This window comes from Phyllobates terribilis, unplaced genomic scaffold, assembly GCF_046119375.1.
Source record: "Phyllobates terribilis strain yellow unplaced genomic scaffold, ASM4611937v1 Scaffold_7__3_contigs__length_470593459, whole genome shotgun sequence".
Lineage (NCBI taxonomy): Eukaryota > Metazoa > Chordata > Amphibia > Anura > Dendrobatidae > Phyllobates > Phyllobates terribilis.
In genome coordinates this window covers 211,226,766-211,236,238 of record NW_027362767.1, presented here as the reverse complement: position 1 = coordinate 211,236,238, position 9,473 = coordinate 211,226,766, and the positions used below count along the sequence as shown (strand labels likewise).

General features: G+C 44.5%; 1 protein-coding gene across 2 annotated transcripts in view; it reads left to right on the top strand.

Moving 5' to 3' along the window:
- Nucleotides 1–9,473, top strand: part of PAPPA (pappalysin 1) — a 461,556-nt gene that overhangs the window by 23,835 nt on the left and 428,248 nt on the right. The gene's annotated exons all lie outside the window — the stretch shown is intronic.

Below are 9,473 nucleotides of genomic sequence, written 5' to 3'. Positions count from 1 at the left end.
AAACTCTGATGAAACTCGGATCAAAATCACTGATGAAACTTGGTCCGTTTTACTCGTACGTCAAAAAAACTGACTTCTGAATGAGGTGTAATAGATAGGAGAAGCTTTAGAAGCTTTTTTTTTATTATTTTCTCATCCAAAAAGAATTTATGAAATTTGGAATAAACTCAGATGACACTCTTCTGAAATTTGGATCAAAACCCTGATGGAACTTGGTCCGTTTTTCTCGTTCATGAAAAAAACAGATGTCTGAATAATTGTTAAGAACAATTTGACGTTTGCAGGTAAACATGTAGTAAAAGGCAATAATGTACTTACTGCCTTTTACTACATGTATACTTGCGAACATCAGATTGTTCTCAACAATTGCAGCTTTCAAATACAACCTGAAAACTCCCCTCTTCAGGAAAGCCTACAAACTGCAAAAACCACAGTGCCACCTCATCACCACCTCAGCTGCTTCCAACCTCCAGACTTACTGTCCCCTTCTACAACAGTCTGTAGATTGTAAGCTCTCTCAGCTTGCACAGGTAGTAAGTATCCTCTCAGCCCGCATGGGCAGAAACCTCTCAGCTCGAGTGGGTAGTATCCTCTCAACCTGCATGGGCAGGATCCTCTAATCCCATGTAGGCAGGATCCTCTCACCCTGCACAGGGGGTATCCTCTCAGCCCGCATAGGCAGGATCCTCTAATCCCACACAGGCAGGATTCTCTCAGTCTGCACTGGGAGCATCCTTTCAGCCCGCATGGGCACGATCCTCTCTGCTCGAGTGGGTAGTATCCTCCCAGCCCACGTTGGCAGGATCCTCTCAGCCCGCGTTGGCAGAATCCTCTCAGCTCCAATATGTAGTATCCCCTGAGCCTGCATGGACAGGATCCTCTCAACCCACGTGGGCAGGATGCTCTCAGCCCGCAGGCAGGATCCTCTCAGCGGTATCCTCTCAGCCCAGATGGACAGGATCCTCTCAGCTCGAGTGGGTAGTATCCTCTCAGCCCACGTCAGCAGGATCCTCTCAGCCCGCATTGGCTGAATCCTCTCAGCTCCCATATGTAGTATCCTCTGAGCCTGCATGGACAGGATCCTCTCAACCCACGTGGGCAGGATGCTCTCAGCCCTCGTAGGCAGGATGCTCTCAGCCTGCACAGGGAGCATCCTTTCAGCCCGCATGGGCAGGATCCTCTCAGATCGAGTGGGTAGTATCCTCTCAGCCCACGTTGGCAGGATCCTCTCAGCCCGTGTTAGCAGAATCCTCTCAGCTCCCATATGGAGTATCCTCTCAGCCTGCATGGACAGGATCCTCTCAACCCACGTGGGCAGGATGCTCTCAGCCCGCATAGGCAGGATCCTCTCAGCCTGCACAGGGGGTATCCTCTCAGCCCACAGGAGCAGGATCCTCTAATCCCACGTAGGCAGGACTCTCTCAGCCTGCACAGGGGGTATCCTTTCAGCCTGCATGGACAGGATCCTCTCAGCTTGCGTGGGTATTATCCTCTCAGGCTGCATCGGCAGGATCCTCTCAGACTGCGTTGGCAAGATCCTCTCAGCTCTCCTGGGTAGGATGCTCTCAGCTCCCATATGTAGTATCCTCTTAGCCTGAATGGACAGGATCCTCTCAACCCACGTGGGCAGGATGCTCTCAGCCTGCACATGGAGTATCCTTTCAGCCCGCATGGGCGGGATCCTCTCAGCTCGAGTGGGTAGTATCCTCTCATGTTGCCAGGATGCTCTCAGCCCGCGTAGGCAGGATCCTCTCAGCCTGCACAGGGGGTATGCTCTCAGCCCACATGGACAGGATCCTCTCAGCCCACGTTGGCAGAATCCTCTCAACTCCCATATGTAGTATCCTCTCAGCCTGCGTGGACAGGATACTCTCAACCCACGTGGGCAGGATGCTCTCAGCCCGCGTAGGCGGGATCCTATCAGCCTGCACAGGGGGTATCCTCTCAGCCCACATGGGCAGGATCCTCTAATCCCGCGTAGGCAGGACTCTGTCAGCCTGCACAGGGGGTATCCTCTCAGCCTGCATGGACAGGATCCTCTCAGCTCGCGTGGGTAGTATCCTCTCAGCCTGCATCGGCAGGATCCTCTCAGACTGCGTTGGCAGTATCCTCTCAGATCTCCTGGGTAGGATCCTCTCAGCGTCCATATGTAGTATCCTCTCAGCCTGCGTAGGCAGGATCCCCTCAGCTCTCATGGGTAGGATCCTCTCAGCTCTCATGGGAAGTATCCTCTCAGCCACCGTGGGCAGGATCCTCTCCCCATCTGTACCCATCAGTCACTGTCGGCTTATGTATTTTTGTTTTGTATTTAATGTTATGTATGGAAACCTTCTTCACATGCACCGTACCCTGGTGATTTAATATAAATAATATTAGCAATAACTTGTTACTGATTCATGATTCATTACAATATCATTCAATTGGTATTTGCCGAATGTTTACTCTGCTCACCATTGGTGTACTTTACCAATCCTTTACTGCTCAAAATTACTCCCAGTTTATGAGCAGACAAGAACTTTCAATTACCCACCAATCATAAAACTGGAGCTAAAGGGCTTTCAGTTATTCTTACTTCTGTAAAACTTTACCACATGCATCAGATTGTTCTCTCCCGAGGTTATAGTAAGAGCTGCTAAGACAACACACATTGACCTAAGGTGATAGACAATACGGACTAGGAGCAGCCTCAGTGCACCCTCGAGGCTGCGGGAATGGCACGGTATTAGCTTTATTTCTAAACCTGTGACAATATCTTAGTTGTACAGATGAGATTTCATCAGTGCTAACAGCATTCAGTTGCAAATTGAGTCTTAGTTCCCTAAGGGCATGTTCACACCATGCGATCATGCAGCAGGAAAGTCACTGTGCACTCACTGCAAAAACACTGTGTGTGAACATCCCCTTAAAAGTAAATGAAATTATATTTCACCCTTTAAAAGTCAAAGGTTATACAATGAATGTTGGTAAATCCATAGAGCTTTTTTAGTAAATCCCCATGAGCCTCTTTATTTTCAAAGCATAAATTTCATTTAACCCAAAAACCAGGGTAACGGCATGGCCTTGCAGTCCTCATCCCGCCCAATTTAAAACTGCTTTGAGTACACATACCAGTCTAATCTATCAAGCAAATGTCTCTGTAAATTGCTGTCAACAATCTTTAAGTGGTTTTCTCCCATTCTGAATTCCATCAGCACTATAGGTGTTAGAACTTTCTTTAGTTAGCAGAAAGTCAACCTATGCACCTCTTAACCACTGTTATGACTGCTACGGCTGCAATTATTTCCATGTTTAATATATATTTTCACAGAACTATCACATGGAGGGGTAAGCTTGCAGAGGTATTGTTGGAGAAAAGGAAACTAGTCTGCCAATATGCAATGTAGTAAATTCTGGCAGTTAAAAGGAATCTGTCACCAGGTTTTTGCCTTTCCACTGATGTAAGGGCAGAGAACCTGATTCCAACCATGTGTCACTTGCTGGGCTGCTTGCTGCAGTTTGATAATATCATAAATGTATATGTTGCAGATCAAGCAGTTCTTTGAATGCTGAGCTCTGTATAACCCCACCCACAATCCTGATTGGTAGCTTCCTGTGTACACTGTGCATAGGCAGAAAGCTGCCAATCAGTAGTGGGGGAGTGGTTATACAGAGAATGTGGATATAGAGGACCTCATGGCAGCAGGTTTGCTAGTCCTCTAGTGATAATCTCCTGCTGATAAAAGATCAAAACTACAGCAAGCAGCCCAGTAAGTGACACATCACTGTAATCAGCTTCTCTGCTCCAGCATTATGCTGCTCTCAGATTGGGTGTCAAAAACCTGGAGACAGATTCCTTTTATGGGACAAGCGCAAAACTAAGTGGTGCTTATTTATTAGATCCCGCAAATAATCACAATTATTATCTGGCAGATGTCGCCGATAAAGGCTGTGATGAGCCAAAATGTTGGATACTTTCTGTGATTTTTTTGCCAGATGTAATAAATATTATAACTTAGGCACTACTTACTCTTGTGATTTTCATTTAGGTGCCAGAATATACTACATGATCATGATATGAGCTAGAGATGGGCGAGTCCGAACAGTAAAGTCCGGGGTCCGTACCAAACACCTACTGTTCGGGCATGGACCCTGAACACGGACATCCTCAGAAAGTCCATTTTGCTGTTCGGGTGTTTCTCGCGCTGTCATCTACGAGACACGGTGGGAAACACAGGCTGTGATCGGCGGTAACATAGTTTCAGAGCGCTGCGGGATCAAGGTGTCAGCATGATCCCGCAGCTGTGACGGTGACTCGCGGTAAAAAGCTTACCGCGGGTGACAGGCGCCGGCTGATGAGACTACTACCACCATCAGCCGGTATCTGCTGTCACTGTAAATAGCGATCACAGGTGCCGCTGGATGGGAGCAGTAGTCTCTCATCAGCCGGCGCCTGTGATGAAAGTAAAAAAAAAAAAAGAAGTTAAAATTAATAAAAAGAATTCAAATAAAAAATTATTCTTCCAAAGATGAGCTGCCTGCAAAGATGTCTGGCGGGGGGGTCTTTCATAGAGAACACAGGAGCACTTGGCTGAACGAGTGTCCCTATTTATGGGAGAGCTACGGTTCTAACGATCAACCGATACATCGGCCATCTAATGTGTATAGTGGGCTTTAGTAAGGCAACATGTGATCCCTCACATTCTCCCTTAACTTAACATTTACTTCAAATGAAACAAAAGCGTGACAATAAAACTACTACAAATTACCATTTCACAATACAACTAAGAAGAAGCTGTGTAAATACAAAGTGTTAGGCTTCATGGGAAATTTTTGAATGCCATTCCCACGCACATTAGAAGCCAAAAGAAGAAAATGAGTTGAGACCTCTAAATAAATTTAGACTCCAGACCCATAAATTACAATGATGACCAAAAGGGTAACTAACAATGTTTTGAACTTTTTGACTTTCAGGCTCCATATCTCACCTTCGAACATGAGACTACCATCATTTTATAGACAATCATCTTGGCTATCTCATACATAAAGATATGTATGAGATAGTGTGGCGCCCTGCTGCTCATGATGCCACAGAACCCAGAAGGGTGCACGGACGGATTTCTCCACAAGAGGCCCTCACTACATGCAAGCACCTCCACCTTCCACCTCATACCAGCAGAGGGAGCCCGTTAGGGATATATAAAGGGAAGGTGGAGCCAGGCAGTTGAGTCTACAGAGAGTTTAGAGTGTGCGCAGGATGTAGCAGCACGCATGCTGCTGTGTGAGGCAAGCTAGGCCTCCAGCAGCCCTGAAGCCTAGAGAGGGCCCCAAGTGTGGCCGAAGGTGAGAGGAAGGAAGGAGTGATAAAGGGGGCTGAGGAGCATAGTAAGCTCACCCCGATATATATACCGGACACCAGGTCCGAGACTACAGGGACCCTTTACACCCAGTAGGGATAACCAGAACCCCTGGAGAACTACAGGTCCCAGGAACACCAAGCTGAACTCATATACAGGACTAGGAATCACGAAGGCCCCAGCGTCCAGGGAGAGTGATTGCCAAAAGAAAGTCCTACTACCAAGTCAGCAGGTGAAGGAGAGATCTAGCATAGAAGCCAGGCCTAGCTCCAGGCAGGCCAGGAGCTTACACAGAGGCAGACATGGATCAGGAGGCCTTATACCCGCTCCCTGGGGAGAAGTCCAAAAGTGCGCCCTTCACCTGGAGTACCCTGGACCGTATCAAACAGCTGTACCAGTAAAGGTAATGAAGCAAAACCCCCTGTCTCTGTCCGTTACTCCTGCTGCGTTCTCTACCTGCACAACAACGCCCAGCGCACCCACCATCTATCTATCTACACTGCCCTGAGGCCCGCTCCACCTGTGGGGAGCTGTACCATCTTTAGCTGCCTTGTCACCTGCCTCAGAGGACTGCTGCAGCGCTGGTGACCTTCACCAGACACCACAGGTGGCGTCACGAATTTCTCTGAACTTTAGTAGTAATTGTTACCCCTTTTGTGCACTGTCCGCCCTGGGCCAGCCACCGTGATATATATATACTGTCCCCAAACAGTAAGGCCCCCGGGGGCGCGACAATAGCCAAATTTATGTATGAGATGGCCAAGATGATTGTCTATAAAATGATGGTAGTCTCATGTTCGAAGGTGAGGTATGGAGCCTGAAAGTCAAAAGTTCAAAACATTGTGATTGTTCCTGAGTAGAAAGATGTAGAGGAAAAAGGGAAAGAGAACGCTACCTGAGCGTAGTAAGTAGAGACTAAAAACTTTAAAAGAATAAAAAATCTTTTATGCTCACCTGAGCAAGTTGTGCTGATAGATAGATACACACCTGATGAAGGCTCTATGAGCAGAAACGCATTGTGTTATCCTTTTAAGACTCCCTTCTCCCTTCCCTTTTTGTATATCCATGTCCCTTATGTGTATTCACGATTTTATGATTTTTTAATAAACCTACAAATATTAATCCCTTGTGGAATATCCTCCATGTGATTGCACCACATTTGGAATATTCAACACTTTTTTGGTTACTCTTTCTTCCACAGGAGCACCTCCAAAGTTCAAAACATTGTTAGCCTTTTTGCTCATCATTGTAATTCAGATGCCTACTTTAGACCTCCTCGTTCTTAGTTTTCTTGTCTGGCATGCCTAGCACACACGTTGATGTGGCAGTGCATGCAAAGTCCTGAAGGTAGCCATCATCAGGATGTTGCATACTGAAGGTCCTGATATGGCATGGAGGCCAATGGGCTTCCTGAACTGTGGAGACCAGACGTAACTTCAACAGCAATGACCCCTGCAGTTATGCCACTGATCAGAACTGTACCCTTGTGGTATACAGATATGAAAAGCATTTAACCAGACAATGTCTTTAGTCTATAAGACTTTCTGTGTGCTCTTAAAAAGACAGTCTCCAAAAAATTGTGCTGATCCATTCCTTTTCCAGATAGTAGACATAGCAGTTTGGGGAGGTTTTCTAGAACACAGTTGCCTTGCAACCAGAGACAGACCTGATGTGAGGTTGGTCACATGGAGGTGGAAGAAAAGTAGATGACGTCCTTAAAGAGAACCTATCACCCGGTCAAAAGTGGCCAGTTTTTACTTTTATTTTATTCATATTGCTCTACTAAGTATTTAGTCTTTTGTATTTTTAAAATCTTCGGTATGGTTCTAATAGTAATGAGCCTTTTTATTTAGTGTTGATTCTTATGGTCTTCAACAAGGGGTGTGACTAACAGGATCCTCTGGGGCGTCTTTTTAGGTTGCTTGGCATAATTGCCCTGTAAGCCATATCCCCTTAGTAAGAACCATAAAAATTAGCACTAAATAAAAAGGCCTGTATCTCTGGAACCTTGTGACGGTTAAAAAAAAATGTAATACTCAGGGGAGCATCGGGAATAAGATGAGAGCAACTTTTGACTTGGTGACAGGTCCTCTTATAGCACTGTATTTTTTTTTTAATTATTGTTTTTCTGCTATAGAAGGCATAACAGAATTGAAAGAGATGATGATCTTAGAGTAAAAAAAAAAAAAAAATCCGGGATTTTTTTTTTCACATTTTTTTTTAAATTACTTTAAAGAATTTGTTCTTTTGGAACATAAGAACGTCATAGAGGAGAGGCCCAATATCTTACCCAAAGCACAGAGCAGCTGCAAAGAGTGTCTTACACTCTCGAGGCCTCAACACATCGGAGAACTCTGCACCAGTTCGGTGGAAACGTAGATGAACTAACCCCAGGAGAGATGCTAGTCACCCTGGGGCTTCACTAGTTTGACCCAGATGATCGAGATGCTGCCTCTCGGGAAGAAGTTGCCCAGATGAACAACCTCTTTGTGCCATTAAGGCATATATAAGGTTCAATTCCAGCTTGTTACTAGTTATTCTTCTTCAACTCTTGCAGCTGTTATTACTAAACTATAAAAATGTCTATTTCTTTTTTTCGAATATTTGGACCATAGTGTTATCGTGTGGGCCCAGTCGTAAATTACAGTTAATATTAGCTTCATTATCAGAAATTTCAAACCCTAAAAAAAGAGTCTAGAAGTTCAATTCATACACAATTTTGCAACAAGCTGGCAACAATGTGGATCTTTCTGTTCCCAATGATACATAATGGAGCTTGCTTATGATTGACTGTGCCGCAAAGAAGTGTTGAGTATTGGTAAAGCTAATGCGCCTCTCGGATTAAGCTATCATGGTCATGTAGGCTTTTTGGTTCTTGACTACGTATCCATAATGAAGTGGATAATTGAAACAATGGCATTTTCAATAGACTTTGTCTTTAACCTCCCAGGGCAGTTGGAGAATTCAGTTCTAGAGAAATAGAATCAATCATAATGTCAACTAATCTGCAGAAGCCATGTGTTTAAATGGCAGATATTGGGCGCTTGTCCAATAACAGCACAGCAGTCATGGCTCTTGTGGTTCGCTATGCTGTAGGATGCCTGCTGTCGGACCTTATTCTTCTCGCACAACATTATTTTACCATTAACACTTTAGCATTCATTTATGACTTGATTGCATTTTTTAGATATTTACCAGCAGCCGTTTTCAAGTGTAAATTATTTTTGGTACTTGGAAGTAATTCCAAAATTGTCCAGCAAATCTCTGCATCAACACAAAGATATGCTAATTCTCCCGCTTTCTATAATATTCCTCATCCAAATACTAAAGACTTCCTCTCTTCCGTCCTTCCACAAATAAGTCCACGAGGCAGATAAAAATTTCCCATATTGGAGAAAAAGTTTATTTTTTTACTCCATACATGACAAATGGAGTAAATCCCAGGATCAACGTCCCAACTTCAGAATCGAGTAATGTTATTAAGAAAGGCGTCCTTGAACTTGTTCATTGAATCGACCGTCACAACATCATCTAGCGGAGTTTGATATTCTCACTGCTCTTAGATCCTCATTCGTGATGATGGTGAAACCTTACTTCTTCTGGAGATATACAGGATGGCCCATTGTCATAGTTGCAGATCTACAGTTGAAACCAGAAGTTTCCATACACTATATAAAAAAAACATCCTCGTGTTTTTCTCAATATCTGACATGAAATCAGAATAAACCTTTTAGGTCCATTAGGATTACCATCATTTTTAATATTTGCTAAATGCCAGATTATTGAGAGAGAGAGAATGTTTTAAGGCAGTTTTATTACTTACTACAAAGTCAAAAGTTTCCATACATTTCATTAGTATTTGGTCCCATTGCCCTTAAACTGAATGATTTGGGTCAAACGCTTGGGATATCCTTCCACAAGCTTCTCACAATAGTTGGAATTTGGGCCCATTCCTCCTGACAAAACTGGTGTAACTGATCCAGGTTTGTAGGTCGCCTTGCTCACAGCATTTTCAGCTTTGCCCATAAGTTTTCAATAGGATTGAGATCAGGGCTTTGTGATGGCCACTCCAAAACATTGACATTGTTATCCTTAAGCCACTTTTTTACCATTTTGGCAGTATGCTTCAGGACATTGTCC